Genomic DNA, 18,827 nt, shown 5'->3' on the forward strand with positions numbered 1-18,827 from the left:
GCATCAGATTTGGAAAAGAGTACTTACTTACTTACTTACAAACAGTATAACTGTTTGGCCGGTGCCATGATTTTAAATATAGAAAATCTGAAGTATATTATGCATGAAATTTATAGATCTAATCCACACATTAGTAAAGCTGCAGAATAAAGTTAATGTCCAAAAAAGTAGTAACACTCCTGTATGCTGAAGAATTATCTAAAATATAAAGAACACAGTCCCATTTATAACAGCATCAAAAATAATGCAATACTTAGGAATAAATCTAATCAAAGAACGTAAGTACCTTACACTGACTCCAAGACACTGAAGAAACAAGCTGAGGACACAAGCACTCGGCCGGTGTCCTGAGTTTATGGGCTGGAGGAGGGTTTTGAAGATGTCAGCGGCCCCGAGCCATCTGTGGCTTCAGATTCAGCTAGGTCAAGAGGCCAGTGGCATTTTGTTAATGACACAGAAAAGCCTGCAGTGACACGGATACAGACACACAGAGGACCCCAGCGGGCTAGAGCAATGCTGAGAAAGAGAAGACGGGAGGCCGCCCACTTCCACGTTCTGAGCCTTATTATACAGCTAGAGGCGACCAAGGGTAGGAACTGGCACAAGAAACAGACACATACAGCAACGGAACAGCATCGAGGGCCAGACACAAACCGACATGCACAGTCAGCTGTTATTTGACAGGAGAGAGAAGACAGCCCTTCGAGAAAGGGCCTGGGAAAATGGCATAGTCAGTCACATGTTAAAGACTGAACTTAGGGGTGCCTGGGTGGCTCAGTGGGGTAAGCCTCTGCCTTCGGCTCAGGTCATGATCTCAGGGTCCTGGGATCAAGCCCTGCATTGGGCTCTCTGCTCAGCGGGGAGCCTGCTTCCTCCTCTCTCTCTGCCTGTCTCTCTGCCTACTTGTGATCTCTGTCTGTCAAATAAATAAATAAAGTCTTAAAAAAAATAAAAAAAAAATTAAAGAAAGACTGAACTTAGACCCTGACCTGGATAAACTTACACAATTTGGGTGGCCTGGATCAAAGGCTTAAATGCAATACCAGAAACCTTAAGACTCCTAGAAAGAAACGGGAGGTGGGTAGGAGAGAGCTCCTTGACATCAGTCTGGGAAAGGATTCTTAGGATAGGACATCCAATGCATGAACAAAAAAATAAAAACCAGAACTCCATCAAACTAAAAACCTGCACAACAAAGTAAACAATCAACAGAATGAAAAAAAAAAACCCACTTATATAATGTGAAAGAAATGTCTGCAAACCAAATATGTGATAAGGGCTTAATATTTAAAAATAAAGAATATGTAGGGACTCCAATCAAGATGGCAGACCAGGGCTGCTGAGCTCACCGCCACCCAGACTACGGCCGCAACTAGATACGGAGCGACACTCTGAGAACAACCCAAAGACAAGCAGAATAGTTCACAGCCAAAGACTGTGGAAAACAAAATAAAATTTAAAAAATTAAATTAAACCTAAGAAGGTAAACGGGGCAGAGCCACAGTCTGGTGGGAACCCACAGCCCACAAACAGTAGGGAAGTCACAGACACGGGTTCCTCCTGAGGACAAGGGTTCAAACCTGGGATGGGGCATCCCCGGCCCTGGGGACCTGCATCAGGAGGCGCCAGCCCTGCCTTGTCTGGCTCTGCAAGACAGGGGCTTTTCTCCGGGAGAGCAGGAGGGTCCCCCTCCGAAGGGGCCTTCCGTGCTGGGAGACTGGGCACAGAAGCAACGGTCTGAGAAGCCCTGGGCCATATGCGAAGGAGCTCTGCGGCCTGATTTTCGAGTGTGTAACGGAGAAGCAGACATCTTTATGGAAGTTTTTCTGGGAGCAAAATGGCTACAGACGACATTTGCTTGCCCTCCTTCTGCCTGGCTGGCCACACACTGGCGGGTGCTGGTGTCGACCCTCTCCAACCACCCTGTGAGCACTATCTCTGCAACCCCACTGCTCCCCCGGGGACCTCACCCCAGCTTCCCACCAGGCAGGAACCCCTGCAAGCCGGCCCCACACCACCACACTTGGCGGGCAACCCTGGCTGGGACAGGTGCCCCGCCATCCCCAGTGAGTGGCCTCAGAGAGGACCAGCGCCCCATCAGAGTGCCCCCGACCTGCCACACACGGCAGGATGCCTCAGGCCCAGCCACGCTCCAAGGTAGCTCCCGCCTGGGGGTGGAGGGACCCTGCTGACCGTTCACGGGCACAGTCCCTGACGGCCACAACAGGGGCAGCGCGTGAGGCCCACACAGGGCACATCCCCGAGTGCCTGATTTAACAGCCCGAGACACTGTGTTTCTGGGCCTCAGAAGGGCGCCTTCCACGCAAGGCTGCTCCCTCAAGGTCAGGAGACGTACTAATCCACCTGCCCCACGCGATAAACACAAAGTCAGGCAAAGTCAGGACAGACAGGAATGTGCTCTATGCAAAAGAACAAAACAAACCTCAGGAAAAATAACTAATTGAAACAGATAAGCCGTCCACCTGAGAAAGCTCCGCGTGAGAGTCTGGTGATCCTCAGTCACCAGAATCAGAAGAATGGATGAGCGCACGGAGAACCTTGTCAAGAGACAAAGAAACAGAAACGATAAGAACGCTCAGAGCCCAAAGCTCTAATACCCGAAATGAAAACACACCAGAAGCAACAGGTGGCAAAGCGGAGGGCGCAGAAGGACGGAGCAACGACCTGGAGCACGGGTGCTGGAAATCAGCCGAGATCCACAGCAAAAGGGGTTTTACAAACGGGGATAGCTGGAGGGACTTCTAGTAACTTCTGGCACAACATCAAGCACACTGACATTGGCATTACAGGGGTCCCAGAAGGAGAAGAGGGAAAAGGGAGAAAAGGTATTTGAAGAAATAATAACATTTTCTGTCCTGGGGAAGGAAAGAGACATCCAGGCCAGGAAGCACAGAAAGTCCCAAACAAGATAAACCCAAGAGTCCACACCAAGACACAGAATTAAAATGTCAAGAGACAAAGACAGAGAAATCTTCACAGTAGCAGGAGTAAAGGCACTAGTCACACGAAAGGATTACTCCAAAGACCATCTGGTGATTTTTCAGCACAAACTTTTCAGAACAAAAGGGAGAGGAATATATTCAAAGTGGGTTAAGAAAAAATACCTACAGCCAAGAACACAGCACCCAGCAAGATCCTCATTCAGAACTGAAGGAGAGATGATGAGTTTCCCATAGGAAGAAAACCTTCTTTAAAGGAGTTCACGACCACTAAACCAGTCTTACAAGAAATGTTGAAGCGAGTTTCTAAAGCAGAACTGGAAAGGCCATGACTAGAGAAAAATTAAGAACAGAAACCTCACTGGCAAAAGCGCACATCTAATGAAGGTAGTCAATCAACTGCTTATAAAGTCAGTAGAAATGTTAAAGAAAAGGAGTAAAAATAAAACCACAGTGGTTATAAGGCATACAAGACCAAACATGTAGAATATTTCAAGTACATAGAATGTGGAGGGGGAGGGGTGCCTGGGTGGCTCAGTGGGTTAAGCCTCTGCCTTCAGCTCAGGTCATGATCTCAGGGTCCTGGGATCGAGCCCTGCATCGGGCTCTCTGCTCTGCAGGGAGCCTGCTTCCTCCTCTCTCTCTGCCTGCCTCTCTGACTACTTGTGATCTCTGTCTGTCAAATAAATAAATAAAATCTTAAAAAAAAAAAAAAGAAAAGAAAACCTTCTGAAAAGGATTACCTACCTATTCTAGACGCCTATAAAAAGATTGCAATTCATGGGAGGTGGTCAAAACATCAACATTAAAAAGGGTTTCACAGCAGAGGATTCCCACCCTCTGGGGAGACTCGGAGGGGTCAGGAGCTCGGGGCGGGAGGCGGCTGCAGACAGGGTGGACACAGCGAGGTCGCTCGAGTCAGAAGTGGGGTCTGGATGCGGGGCAAACTTGGAGGGAGGAGGGGCTGCCTCTTAGCAAAGGAAGTGGTTTCCTGACATGGAACCGACTCGTGGTGAAGACGCCGTGAAGACTGTTGAATGACAACAAAGTGTTACAGAGTATGACCTTCAGAATAATTCAGAGTATCACATAAACTTGGTTGATAAAGCAACAGAAAGTTTTGGGAAGACTGACTCCAGTTTTAAGAAGTATACTGTGTGTTAAAAGCTATCTGAGAGCATTGCACAATAACACAGAAATTGTTCATGGAAAAAAAGTCAAATAATGTGGCAAAACTTCTTATTTTAATAAATCCATAGCCACCCCAGTATTCAGCAGCCCACACCCCGACCCAGCGGTGCCCTCAGCACTGCGGGGGGACCCCTGCCTGCAGGGAGCTCAGGACCCACGGCCAGCTCAGATGATAGTATTTTTTAACCAATAAGCCTTTTAAAATTAAGATATGTAGGGTTTTTTTTAAGACATAATGCTATGATACATATTAATAGACTATAGTGTAAACATAACTTTGAAATGCACTGGGAAACCAAAAAACTAATTTAACTTGCTTTTTGTGGTGGTCTGGAACTTTGAAACCGCTGTATCTTCAAGATATGTCTATTCACAAAAACTAAAGAAAAAGAAATACAAACACTGAAGAAAGTCATGAGATCACAAGGGAAGAGCAAGAGAAGGAAGGAACAGAGAACTACAGAAATCAGGAAGCCGTCAAGCAAACGGCACTAAGTGCATACACATCCGCGGTTCCCTCACGTGGGAATGCGCTACAGGCTCAAGTCCAAAGACAGGGCGACTGGAGGGATGAGGAGAGACCCACCCACTTCAGACTTCAACACACACACACACACACACACAAGTGTGGGATGGAAAAAATCCATTCCCTGCACATGGAAATAAAAAGCAAACTCAGGAAGCAATATGCACATCACACAAAACAGACTTTGAAAGAAAAGTAACAAAAGAAAGGTGCTACATGATGACAAGGGCATCAATTTCACAAGGGGCTGGAACAGGTTTTGCCCCCCTTAGGAGCTCCCAAATAAAGGAGAAATCGGTGACAACAGCAGGGGACTTCAACCCCCCGCCAAGCCCCCGCCATCAATCATCCAGACAGACCCTCAGCAAGGAAACAGGCACTGTGAGGGTGTGGAGCTGAGCATGGAACAGATGTGGAACCCACCAGCCACGCACAACAGAGCACCCGCGGGACACTGTGCAGACCAGAGCACCCGGGGGGCACACAAAAAGTCTCGCTGGGTTTAAGACAAATCCCTTCGAGCACTGTTTCCAAACACAAGACTATGAAACCAGGAGTCGGTTATAAGAAAAACATTGGAAACAACACAGGTAGAGGCTCAGCGACACGTTGCTACAACCAGTGCGTCATGGAAGAAATCCAAGATGCCATCAAAAGACACCTTAAGACCAATGGAAAGGAAAACATCCCCAAAACTGTGGCACAGCCAAAGCTGTTCTGAGGGAAGCTTACAGTGAGATGGGCCGACCTCAAGATGCAAGAGAAATTTCAAATCAGCATGGTTACCTAAAGAAGCTGAAAAACAAAATAGACCAATAAAAAAAAAAATCATTGAAACCAAGAGCAATTCTTCAAAAACCTAAATAAATTTGGAAAAGCTTTAGCCAGATTCACCAAGGAAAAGGGAGAAGTCAAAATCAGAACATCAGGACAAGTGACAACGGACAGCATGAAAACACCAGGGGTAACAGGAGACCACTCTGAATAATTACGCCGACAAACTGGACGACCCAGACGAAATGAAGAATGCCCAGAAACGTACGACCTTCCAAGAGGGAGCCAAGAGAAAATGGAAAATTTGAACACACCAATTACTAGAAAAGAAAGCTGAATTGGCAACAAAAAACTCCCAACACACAAGTCCAGGACCAGATGGAGTCACGGGGGGTTCTACACACACACCTGTGAAGAGGAGGTAATACCCACCGCACTCCACTCCTCCAAAAAAAACGAAAAGGAAGGAACAATTGTAAATTCAGCCCATGAGGCCAGCACTACCCTGAAACCCAAACCAAAGACAGTGATAAACAAGAGAACTCCAGGCCAGCGTCTCTGACGGACATGGGTGCAGAAACCCTCAACAACACGTCAGCAAACAGCATGCACGATACAGGACAAGGGTCATTCGTCTCAATGAAGTAGGACTTATTCCAGGAACGCACGCATGTCCATCTACATGTCAATGTGACGCATACAGTAACGAAACACAGGCTGAAAATGTCCTCTCAACAGATACAGGAGAAGCACTGAACAAAAACCAACGTCCACTCATGATCAAAACGCTCAACAAAGCGGTAACGGGGGAGCACACATCAGCCTAACACTGGCTTCACGGGACTGAGCCACAGCGCACGCCGCGCTGCAAGGTCAAAAGTGGAAAGCTTTTTCTTTGAGATCTGGAATAGGTAAAGATGTCCCTTCTCAGGGCTTGTATTCCGCAGTACGGGAAGTCCTAGCCACAGCAATGAGGCAAGAAAGAGAAGGCATCCAAAGTGGAAGGAAGAAGTCAGTCTCTCCCTATGTGCAGATGACATGACACTGTAGATAGAAAATCCTAAAGAATCTACCCAAGAACTTAAAATAAATGAATTTAACAGTTACAGGATACAAAATGTATATTTCTGAGTTGGTTGCATTTCTACACACTAGTTGTAAACAAATCAGATAAAACAATCCTATTTATATTAAAAGAATAAACTATCACTTAAACCAAGTCATGGTACTCTGAAAACATCCCAACGCTGATGAAAGAAAACTGAAGAGGACACAAGCAAATGGGAAGACCCACCACGCTCATGCAACAGAAGAATTTATATAGGCTGACCTCACAGTAAAGCACTTCGCTTTACTATGCTTCACAGATAATGAATTTGTTTCTTTTTTCCCCAACAAAATGAGGGTTGTGACAATACTACTTCATCAAGCAATTCCACTGGTGCCATTTTTCACCAGCATTTGCCCACTTCGTGCCCGTCACATTTTGGTTATTCTCACAATCGTTACAATATTCTCATTTTATTTGTATGGTGATCTGCGATCAGTGATAAAAACTCCCAGAAAACTCATACTGTTTACCATTTTTTTGGGTAATATTTTTAAATTAAGGCATGTACATTTTTTAAAAAGATTATTTATTTATTTATTTAACAGAGAGAATTCACAAGTAGGCAGAGAGGTAGAGAGAGAGGAGGAAGCAGGCTTCCTGCTGAGCAGAGAGCCCGATGCGGGGCTCGATCCCAGGACCCCAAGATCATGACCTGAGCCAAAGGCAGAGGCTTTAATCCACTGAGCCACCCAGGTGCCCCAGGCACGTACATTTTAAAGACATAATCCTATTGCACACCTAACAGACTATAGTATTGTGTAAACATAACTTTACATGCACGGGGAAATCATCAAATTCATGACTTCCTTTATTGCAGTAGTCTGGAACCAAACCTTCAATTCTCTGATGTTCACCTGCATTGTTAAGATAGTCATAGTGACTGAAGCAAAGTGCAGATTCAAAGCAATCTTTATCAAATACCAATAACATTTTCCACAGAACTACAATAATCCTACAATTCATAGGGAACCACAAAAACTCTGAAAAGCCAAAGCAATCCTAAGAACAACAAAGCTAGAGGCATCACACTCGGATTTCAATCTATACTACAAAGCTATAGCAACAAAGCAGTATGACAGTGTATAAAGACAAACATATAGATCCGTGGAACCCAACACAGAACCCAGAAAAAAAACCCATGCTTAAATGGTCAATTAATCTAAGATAAAGTAGGCAAGAATATACAATGGGGAAAAGACAGCTCTTCAATAAATGATATTGGGAAAACTGGACAGCTATGTGGAAAAGAATGAAACTAGGCCTCTTTCTTACACCACACACAAAAATAAACACAAACGGGCTGAAAGATCTAAATATAAGGCCTGTGATCAGAAAACTCCCAAGAGAAAAGAGAGGCATAAACTTGTGGATAGCAGTCTTAGTAGTACTTTCTGTACCTGTCTCCTCAGGCAGGGATAAAAAGGGCAAAAATTAACAACTGTGACTATGTCAAACAAAAGCTTTTGGACAGCAAAGAAAACCATCAACAAAACAAGAATAAACCTACTGAATGGGAGAAGACATTTACAAATGATATATCTGACAAGGGATTAATATCCAACATATGTAAAGAATTCCTGGGGCGCCTGGGTGGCTCAGTGGTTAAGCCGCTGCCTTCGGCTCAGGTCATGATCCCAGGCTCCTGGGATCGAGCCCCGCATCGGGCTCTCTGCTCAGCGGGGAGCCTGCTTCCTCCTCTCTCTGCCTGCCTCTCTGCCTACTTGTGATCTCTCTGTCGAATAAATAAATAAAATCTTTTATAAAAAAAAAAAAGAATTCCTACAACTCAACAAAAAACACAATCTGAATAAAAAATGGGCAGAAGACCTGAATACAGTTTTCGCCTCAAGGAAGACATACAAATGGCCAAAGCACACATGAAAAGATGCTCAACATCACTCATCATCAGGGGAACGCAATCAGAGCCACATGAGCTACCCCTCATACTTGTCAGGAGGGCTTTCACCAAAAAGAAATAGAAAGTGTTGGTGGGGATATGGAGAGAAGACCTTATGCACTGTTAGTAGGAAAAGAAATTGGTGCAGCCACTACAGGGAACAGTATGGAGGTTCCTCCACACATTAAAAGTAAAACTACCATACGATTTAGCAATTCCGCTTACAGGTATTTATCTGAAGAAAATGCAAACTATGATTCAAAAAAGTACTGCACTTCTGTGTTTACTGCAGCGTCCTTCCCAACACTGACAGATCAACGGATAAAGAGCATGTAATGAGCACCGACTGTACAATGGACTACTACCTCCCCATAAAGAATGAGCTCCTGCTTCTGCAACCGCGTGGATGGACTGAGTGGTAGTTTGCTAGATGAAACAAGTCACAGAGAAACGAAATACCTTGTGATCTCACTTGTACATGGAATCTAAAAAACAAACAAAAGAGACTCAAATACAAGAACAAACTCGTGGCCTGCAGCAGGATGGCGGATGGGAAGATGGGTAGAACAGGTGCAGGGGATTAAGAGGTGCCAACTTCCAGCTACAAAATAAAGAAGTCACAGGGATTTAAAGCACAGCACAGGGACAACAGTCCATAACGTAATAACTCTGATGACAGATGGTGACCAGACTTACTGTGGCGAACAATTTGTAATGTGTATAAATGTCGAGGCGCTATGTTGTGCACTCAAAGCCAAGTCTGTGTGTCAACTCTAGTTTTAAAAAGATAAAGAACTCCTACAACTCCACAGCAAAATGCAATTAATCCAATTAAAATGAGCCAAGGACCTAAACAGACATTTTTCCAAAACAGACATACAAATAAATGGTAAAACAGTACATTAAAAGCTGCTCATCATTACTCAGTAAAAGTAAAATGCACATCAAAACCATGAAGGGTGTCCTCTCATGCTTGTCAGAATGGGTAAGATCAGAAAGACAAACCGTAAACGCTGGTGGGGACGTGGAGCAAAGGGAAATCTTGAGCACCGCTGGCAGAACTGCGGAGACAAGGGGTCAGAGATTCCTCAAGAAAAGGAAGCCTAGACATACCATGAGCTCCTGCAACTCCACTGCTGGGTGTTCATCCAATGCAAGATCACGGCTGCCCCCCCGTGTTTCAGCAGCATGCTCTGCGATGGCCAGACGGACGTGGAACGGACGGACGTGGAAATGACCCGCGCGCCCATCAGTGCAGGAGTGGGTTAGGAAGTTTCCATATTCACACAAGGGAGTATCATTCAACCTCCCAAAAGGACAAAATCTCACCACTTTCAACAACATGAACGACCCTTGAGGGCATCATGTTAAGCAAATTAAGTCAGACACAAACACATACTCCATGATCTCACTTACCCGTGGAATTTAAAACAAGGAGACCAACCAAGTTCACAGAAAAAGAAATCAGCTTTGCGGTCATGGGGGCAGGCATGGGGGAGGGAAGTGCGTGAAGGGGCACACAAGGAACAAAGGTCCCGGGGGCAGTACTGGGGGCGACGCCCAACGTGGGACCTGTGGTGACCACCGCTGCAGGACACACAGGAAAATTCAGAGTAAGTCTTCCGAGGTCTCATCCCAAGAACCAAAAAAGGATTTCTTCTTTTTGTTTTCTGTCTTCTGAGTCTTTTTTCCTATCTCTAAGATGACGAGCATTAACTAAACTTACTGAGGCCATCACTTCACAGTGCAACTCAGATCGTTACGCTCATACCTTAAACTTACACAACGCTGTATGTCAATTATTCATTAAAGCCGCAAAAAAATGAACTTTTAAGTGTAACATCAGCATTACGATTGTTTCAGAGAGGGTCCTAGGTCTGTGTGAAACAGGTGATCTCAGTAAGCACGCTGTGATAGGAAAAGCCATTACGGCAGTCCCTGGACAAAGCTTTAAGCCTGCTCTCTCTGGACAAAGTCATAAATGATTCACATTAATGATTCCATTATCTGTCAAATCCTTGCTGTTTCCTCTTTTATAATCATACTATCAGGTAAACAGAATTATTAAACAAATTAATTAACTCAGGATGACAGTGTGCTTTAATAGGAAATTTTCACAATGGACACAAGAACAATAGTGAAGAACACATGTGTTAAGGTCGATGTAAATAAAACCAAAAAACCCTAAAGACCAGGCTTCCACTGTTCCACACAGCTGCTCGTGTAACTCGTTCTCCTAGTTACACAACTTAAGGAATCTGTCCATTTTTGGAAAGTTAGCCGCCATCCTTTTCTGGTCACTAGAAACCTCTTATCAAACTTAAACACTATTAATTAAAATAATGAGATCCTCCAACCACCAGCCTCACTGGTAGCACGTTTCCCCATGACCTCATGGGGCCGGGGGTGGGGGCAGCCCAGCGTGAGTATCACTGATTTCCTGCCTAGGCCCACCACTCAAGACTTTATACTTCTTTTCCAAAGAGGCTAGAAACTGTTGTGTTTGCTACATATGTCTGTAAAAGCTAACCTCCTTCGCATTCCACCCACTCAGCACACCGCTGCTTGGAAGCACCTACATGTGCCTCCAGCCTCCAAACTCTGGCCACCAGCCTCCAGCCACCGGCCACTCACCTCCAGCCACCCCGGCCTTCAGCCTCTGGCCACCAGCCACTGGCTTCCAGCCACCAGCCTCCAACCTCTAGCCTCCAGTCTCCAGCCTCCAGCCACCAATACCACCTCCAGCCATCAGCCACCAGCCTCCAGACACCAATACCACCTCCAGCCATCAGCCACCAGCCTCCAGCCATCAGCCACCAACCACTGGCCACCTGCCTCCAGCCTCTGGCCACCCGCCTCCAGCCTCCAGCTACCCACCACCAGTCACCCGCCACCGGCCAATCCCCCCCCTCGTCACTGGCCTCCAGCCACCCACCTCCAGCCTCCAGCTATCAGCCTCCAGGCATCTGCCTCCAGCCTCCAACCACCTGCCTCCAGCCACTCACCTTGAGCCACCAGCCTCTAGTCACTGGCCACCAACCTCCAGCTACCCGCCGCTAACCTCCAGCCACCAGCCTCCAGCTTCCAACCAAGAGCCAACAGACACCCGCCTCCAGCAACCGGCCTTCCATCTCGAGCTACCTGCCTCCAGCCTCCAGCCACCCACCTCCAGCCACCAGCCTTCAACCTCCCACTGGACACCAGGCACCAACCTCCAGCCTCAAGCCTCCAGTCATCAGCCTCCAGCCTCTGGCCACCAGCCATCGGCCTCCAGCCTCCAGCCCACCTTGAGGTCTGCAGCTCTCAGCCTTAGCTCCATACCGAAGCCCAAGACACATTCTAGTCTCCCTCTTCCCCACTCAGATTTTAGGTGGGACCCAGACCAGTATTTTTTTACCTTCCAGGCAATTCTAACGTGCTAAGGAGCTTGAAAAACATGGCTTTAAGGTTTCTTCTTCCAGTTTTAGGGTTGCATAATTTTACAAATAAAAATGGAACAGTGGACCAAATACATGATCACTTCTAAGACTTAACCCTCAAGGAATCTCTTCAAATCAGGGTCACCGACTGAGTTCAACAGCTCCCACACACACACCCCCATCTGCCTCCCATGCAAAGCAGCACAGTACAGGGGCCCCCCTTCACTCCCGACTTGACCTCACTGCCGTTCCTGGCCCTCACTCTCTCCGTCTTCCCTCCAGAGGCTCTCTCTCCGCCCTCTGCCGCCTCTGCCTATCCTACAGTGGCTTCCTTCCGCACTGCTATCAAACCCAAGCTCCATGAGCAGCTCCAGCAAACTTGTTCCTTCCCCTCCCAAACCCCATTCCCCACATCCCCTTCACGATGCTTCATGTCCGGGCAGAGCTCAGGTGTTCCTGCCTTGCCACGAGGTCACCAGTCTGATCCCAGAACCTCCGACTCAGCAGGAAGACTGAGTACCGCATGGCGCTGGTGAGTCAGGCCACGCCCCTGCTGTCCTCTGAAAGGCCTGTCCAACCCCTTTCCTGCACATCCCATCAGGTCCTGCTGGGAGACTTGATCAGAACATAAGCAAAGAAAACAGGGTTGTGCTGGGATGTAGTGGTACAATCCTGGCCACTCTCCCCTTAGCACCGAAGCCCCACTCAGCCCAGCTGTGAAGGGAAAGGATCATCCCGGGTGGAGCGCAGGTGTGGGTTAGCCTGACCAAGGAGCGCCCAGCTAATCCCACAGGTGCAGCTGCCATGGGAAGCAAGAAAACTGGTTTCCTCCTCCCAGAGCACGTTCCTCCTTGTTTCAGCAAAAATCTATGTCCGGTCTTGTGCTGAACCCTGGGGACGAGGTGGAGAGTCAAGTCACCACCACCCCTAAGAGGTCCACTTACACCCTCGACAGCTGGGTCCTCTGAGGGCCTGGAACTGCAGGCTGGACAAGACTCCCTGATGAGGAAGGGACGCTTACCAAAATGGGAAAGCTGAATGGGTGTTATCCTGGTAAGGCAGGAGGGAAGAGCTCTTCAGGGAGCCAGAACAACACGTGCAAAGGCACAGTGGCAGCGAAGGTGCACGTAGGGGGGATTAAAGAACCTGTCATGGTGGCAGAGGGCAAGGAGGAACGCATTCACTTTCTAGCTCGTGCCAGCTGCCCTTCGGCGGCAGGTGCTTTACAGGCTGCCTCCCGTATCCCACGAGACACCTGCATTTTACCAGCTTTTTGTTTTACTAGAAGGAACTGAGCACCAAGAGGGTGAATAACTTGCCCGAGGTCACCTAAAAGCAAAGCGGTAATGTTTCCATCCTCCCTGAAATGGAACAGGGTACACGTCCTGGGCGGGTGGGGACTCATGAAAAACTACCGGGTCGAATCTTAGAACAAAGAAACAAACAAACTCAGTGTGGACTGAACGCAGCCAAAGCAGTTCTCGCCCGACAGCAACAGACCGAGGCTGTCCCCGCCGCGCGAGCGCAGGGCAATGCTCCGCAGGTCAGCGTCGGCGCGCTTCCAGGAGCCGGTGCCCAGGCGGCCGGGCGAGCTCAGCAGCAGCGGGAACACTGGCGGGTACCCGGAGTGGGGAGAGGAGCACGTGCTTCCCGCAGCCCGCACAGCAGCTACGCGCGCTCTCAGGCCCAGACCCGCTCCTAGGACGCCGAGAGCCCTGGGCCGCGGGCGCAGGAGCGGCGCGGACCACCCCCCACACGACACGGGGCTCCCCGCCCGCAACGAGGAGCAACCCGAACCCGCGGCGGGATTCGGCTTCACGCCGCACCGGGCTTCCCGGCCCCCACCTGGCCGGCACGACGCGGGGAGCGCCCACAGCGCCACGCAGTTCCTGGGACCCCGGCACGCGCGAGGCCTGCGGGCTTACCCGCCTAGAGACGCCCGGGGCCCCGCAGGCCAGGCCTGTCCCCGAAGGCACCCGGGCCGCGTCCCCAGACGCAGACTGCGCCGCGACCACCGGCCCGGGCGCGGCGGCGACTCTCCGCGCGGCGCTGTGGGCGCTGGAGCAGCTCGGGAGGCCGCCGCCCCGTCAGAGGAAGCCGCGGGACCGCGGCGGGGGCGGAGCTTCCGGGTGCCCCTCCCCCGCGTCTCTCCGGCTCCCGCGCCCGGACGCTCTCCCGCCTGTGGCTTTCCCGAGGGTTTGTCCCATAGCCGCGGTCCCGTCGTCCGCCGCGGCCTGCCCCCCGCCGCTGGGGGGTGCGGAAAGCGCCGACCGGTTAGCGCGGGGTCACACGCGGTCGTACGCGGTAGCACGTGGCCTTACGCGCGGGGTCACACGCGGTCGTACGGGCCGCCCCGCCCCGCCCCGCCCGCACGCGCTCCGCCGACCTCGCCAGAGCAGCCGCACGACGTGGGTCGCTCTCCCCGCTGAGGAAACCCGGGGGCAGGAGCTGCGGGCCGGGCTCCGGGGACCAAGACCGCAGGCACGAGGCCGGCGGGAGCCTGCCACGACCCGCACGTAGTTCCCCCAGGTGCCGGCATCGCACGCACGCGTGTGCGGACCGGACCACGCGCCGCAGACGCCCGCACGGCCGCGCTCCGGGCCACCGCCCGCTGATGCCCGCTGGGACGAATCCCGCCCCGAAACAGAGCTTCCACCGGGAAGGTGGCCCGGACCTCTCGGACTCCTCCTCTTGGGGGGCGTCAGGGACAGGTGGCCAAGGAGCAGGCCCGTCCTGCGGGACAGCGAGCTGGCGTCCGGCCACTGACCGAAACGCCGTCCATTCCGAACCACGTCACGTTCCCCGCAGCTCCGCCCAGACCCCGTACGAACAGTAACCCGGGACCTCCGTGCGCCGTGAGGAACAACTCACCGCGGACCCCAAGCCAGAAGCCCTCCGCCTGTACCTAAGACGGGGAACTGCTTTCTCTCTGAGCTGAAAATGCACGTGACCTAACACATTTTTCAAAAAAGCCCTCCCGTTACTACCCGACAGTAATCATTATTAGACATTTCGGGTAATCCGTGGTCTTTTCGTCCACCCCACAAATGAAGACCTTTCTGCAGAATTACTAAAACTCAATAAAACCCTGCGGAAAGAGTGTCAAAGCTATGGCTATCTTCGGTGACTCCTGCCTCTAAGGAAATACAACGTGCCCATGCAAGGGACAGAGGCCTCAACTCCGGCTTCTCGGACCTCAGCTATCCGTCCCCTCCACGAACAAGGACCGCCACAGAGCAGCTGTAGTAAAGGATCACCCTGGAGCACGGACCGTGCTGTCTGCAGACCCCGTGCAGCGGCTCTTGGTAAGGTGAGGCGGGGCTTACAACACACACGTTTGGTTCCACGGTCCAGGTCAGCCGCGCATGTGCGGTCCGTCCTGTGTACCAGGCACAGTGCTGGGGTGAGTAAATCACGGAAGCCACCCGCAAAGAACTCAGATGAGGCTAAAACCCCGGCAGAGAAGGGAGAAACACATATCCCAACGCGGCCAGCCATCTGGAAGCAACAAGCGCTGTCCTACTGGCCGTTCCCATGAAAAATGTTCTTTTCCTTCTGGAACTGATGCCAAATGAATTGTGTTAGGTCAGCAGCAGCAGAGAAATTGGTAATGGCATCACAAAAGACAAAATACTAAGCCTCCCATCCCACAAATTCAGCATGGTACACAAGGCTTTCCAAGACCAAAGAGGGTACAGGAAGAATACTGTGATGGCGGTGGGAAGTGTTCCCCACCAGGCAACACACAGTGTGTAACAGCTGACGTCTTCACAAAGACGCTGGGGGGCAATGCCTTCCTTGCTCCCCATGACTCTCCTGTGCAATCACCCCGCAGACCCCGGAGGGGCCCTCAGCGTACCCCGCTGATCTTCAACAACAGTTCACCATTGTGAGCGGTGGTGCTTCAAAGGGGAGACCACACCGGTTTCAGGAAACGTGGGGAAGGCACAGGTTTAGAATCCGAGGAAGGGAGTTTCAAATCCTGAATGTGCTGTGTGACCTTGGGCAGGCGAGCTAACCCGTCTGGGTTTCAGCTCCCTCTTGTGTGACACCACTCCCAGCTCCGCACTGTGCAATGAACAAATGTACGGGAAGTTTCTTCAACGTTGTAGGCTCTCGGGAAAAGGCACTTAATAAGCTAATAAGATATTTTTACAAACCCTCCTACATGCGCCCAGCCATCATCATGATTATGTTCTGCGGCAACCTCTCTCGTCTCTTCTCCCCAGATGGACACTCCCCCATGGAATGACTGAAGCTGAACCGGAAGAACTTTCTGTGTTGGGCCAGAAGCCAGTAGGAAAGGCAGAGGTGCAGAGACGGGGGAGAAGCTGGGGTGGGCAGAGTGCAGAGACCTCCGCAGCCAGGCTCAGCAGGGTGCTGACACACGGCTGCCAGCCCACCGGTCACGTCCTGGGTATTTTCCCGTGGACATAAAACTGAAAACCCCACCACAAGGGCTAGAGGCCAGGGTCTGGCCAATTTTGTGTCCCCAGCACCTACACCGTCAGGGCTGCCCGGGCCACTCCATGGGCACCGCCCGGGCTACTCCTTGGGCGCTGCCCGGTGGCAGCCGCCCGGCAGGAGGCAGAGGGATAGGTCTGGGTGCTCTGGTCCGGCTTGCCACTCAGTCCGCTCTGGGACCTGGCCCTGGCTGACCAGACTGGGGGTGGTGGGCACTTCCCGCATCCTCCTATGCCAGAGGCCTCGGAGACGTCCGACCGCAGGCACCGCAGGCACCAGGGAGGGCTCTCCACCCATTCGGCAGGGGCCCGGACCCTGGGCATCTGAAGGCGGCTGACCAGCGTGGAATGGCCTGTCCCATTGGCCCAACGATCGGACGCGACGACTCCGGTTTCCAACCCGCACAGAGCCTTCAGCCGGGACCCGGCTCCGTGGCTGAGCCCTAGAGCGTGGGGTGCCAGACTGGAGGGCTGAGCGTGTCTGCACCCATGGGGCTGCAGGGGCAGCTTCTGCCCCTGGCTCTGGTCTGCCGACGCCCGCAGGGGCAGCCCCGACAGGAGCCACCGGGACTCGGGATCCTGCGGCTGGCGGGTCACCCAGCTGGGGTCCTGCTTTGCACCCGCCTGCCTGTACCTCCTTCTGCGTGGCCTGCTCCGGACTCACCTGGGGGGTTCGTGCTGTGGTTTCCTGAAGGCACCAAGTTCTTTGTCTTTACAGATTCTGTAAGAATATAAAAACAAAACGTCCCGTGAGGAAAAAGCATTTAATGTTTATCTAAGAACACCGGCGACAGGTTGTGGGGACCTGCAGGAGGCACACAGTCCCTGGGAGGCTCTCCTGTGCCGAGGGTACGTAGCACACCTGACCAGCCGGGACACCTGGGGTCTTGTTACTGGGGTCCTCAGCACAGAAAACACTGGGCTCCGGTGACAAACATTTACATCTTCCTCCCCAGGCCCCACTTCCTGCAGAGGTCATTCCCTTACAGGACACAGGGACTGGTGACAGAGAAGCCCCTTTTTGCCCCTCCGAGGGGACTGCGTCACCGGCAAGGGGCCCTTTGGACACAAGGGAACCCTTGGGTCTCACAGCACCAAGACCCCTAACTTCAAGCCATGGAGAGAAGACCAAGTGGGTCAGGTTTTCTCTTTCTTCCCACCTCCCCTCAGGCAACCACCAGTTTGCTCCCTGTATTTTAGAGTTTGTCTTCTTTCCTTTGTTCATTTGTTAAAATTCCACAGACAACTAAATCATACGGCATTTGTCTTTCTCTGACTTCTTTCACGTAGCATAATATACCGTAGGTCCGTGTGTGTTGTTGGAAACAGCAAGACCGCGTTCATTTTGGAGCTCAGTGACATTCGGCTACCCACCCCCGTCCTTATCCGCTCATGTACCAAGGGACATCGGCGCCGCTTCCATGCCTGAGCTGCCGTAAATAATGCTGAAGTAAACACAGGGCTGCATCTATCAAGTAACCGTCTTCATCCTCTCCGAACACCCATCCGGAGGTGGGGCTGCCGGTCACAGGGCAGCTCTAGTTTCAGCTTCTGGAGGACCCTCCACGCGGCTACCCACAGCGGCTGCACCAGCCCGCCCTCCCGCCTCCCGCCAGCAGCGCCCCAGGCTTCCCCTTGCTCCGCAACCCCGCCAACACCTGTCGTTCCTTCTTCCTTCTCAGCGTCCTAACAAGCATGACGTGGTATTTCCTCGTGGTTTTCATTTGCGTTTCCCTGATGATGAGGGATGTCGAGCGTCTTTCGTGTGTCTGCCATTTGTACATCCTCTTCGGAGAAGTGTCTGTCCCAGTCCTTCCTGCTGTCCTTCCTCCCTTCCTACTGGCAGGTGGCTGATACCCACGCTACACACCGCACGCGTCCCCGTGCCAGGCCTCCTGGGAGCTTGTCACTTCACAGCTCATCCACCACAGCCAACAATTCCGGGACATAAATGCCATTCTGCAGTGACAGGAATTGAGGCCCGGAGAAGGCCACCTGGCTAGGAAAGTCGCAGAGCCTGGATTTGGACCGGGCTGTGGGACTGTAAAGCCCATTCGCGGGGGCGTCAAAAGAACGCACTGATCTTCTACTACAAACCGGCTTCTCCCCAGGCATCTCCATTGCTGGGTTACCAGTTGTCCAGCCCCCACACCAAGAGGTCACCCTCAATTCCTCCCTCTTCCCCACACCCTCCTCTAAGCCATTAGCAGGTAACTTCAGTTTCACCCCCCAGAGAAGAACTCCAGGCACTTAGGTCACTACCAATGGGCCGCTGCCTTCTGCCCGGACCACAGCACAAGCCCCCCTTCTGTCTCCCTGCTGTTGTCACTCCTATAATGTGTCATGTCCCAGCAACCTTTTGGTTTGAAAAAGGAGGCAAAAGCAGATGATCTTTGTGGCTCTAGGACCTTTCTCCACTGTTGAATCAGTCACTAATGCCGCATCCACTGTGGGCAGGCGGTGGCTCTGTATCCTAGGAGACAAGG

The sequence above is a fragment of the Lontra canadensis genome, unplaced genomic scaffold, assembly GCF_010015895.1.
Source record: "Lontra canadensis isolate GAN:19392208 unplaced genomic scaffold, GSC_riverotter_1.0 scaffold147, whole genome shotgun sequence".
NCBI lineage: Eukaryota > Metazoa > Chordata > Mammalia > Carnivora > Mustelidae > Lontra > Lontra canadensis.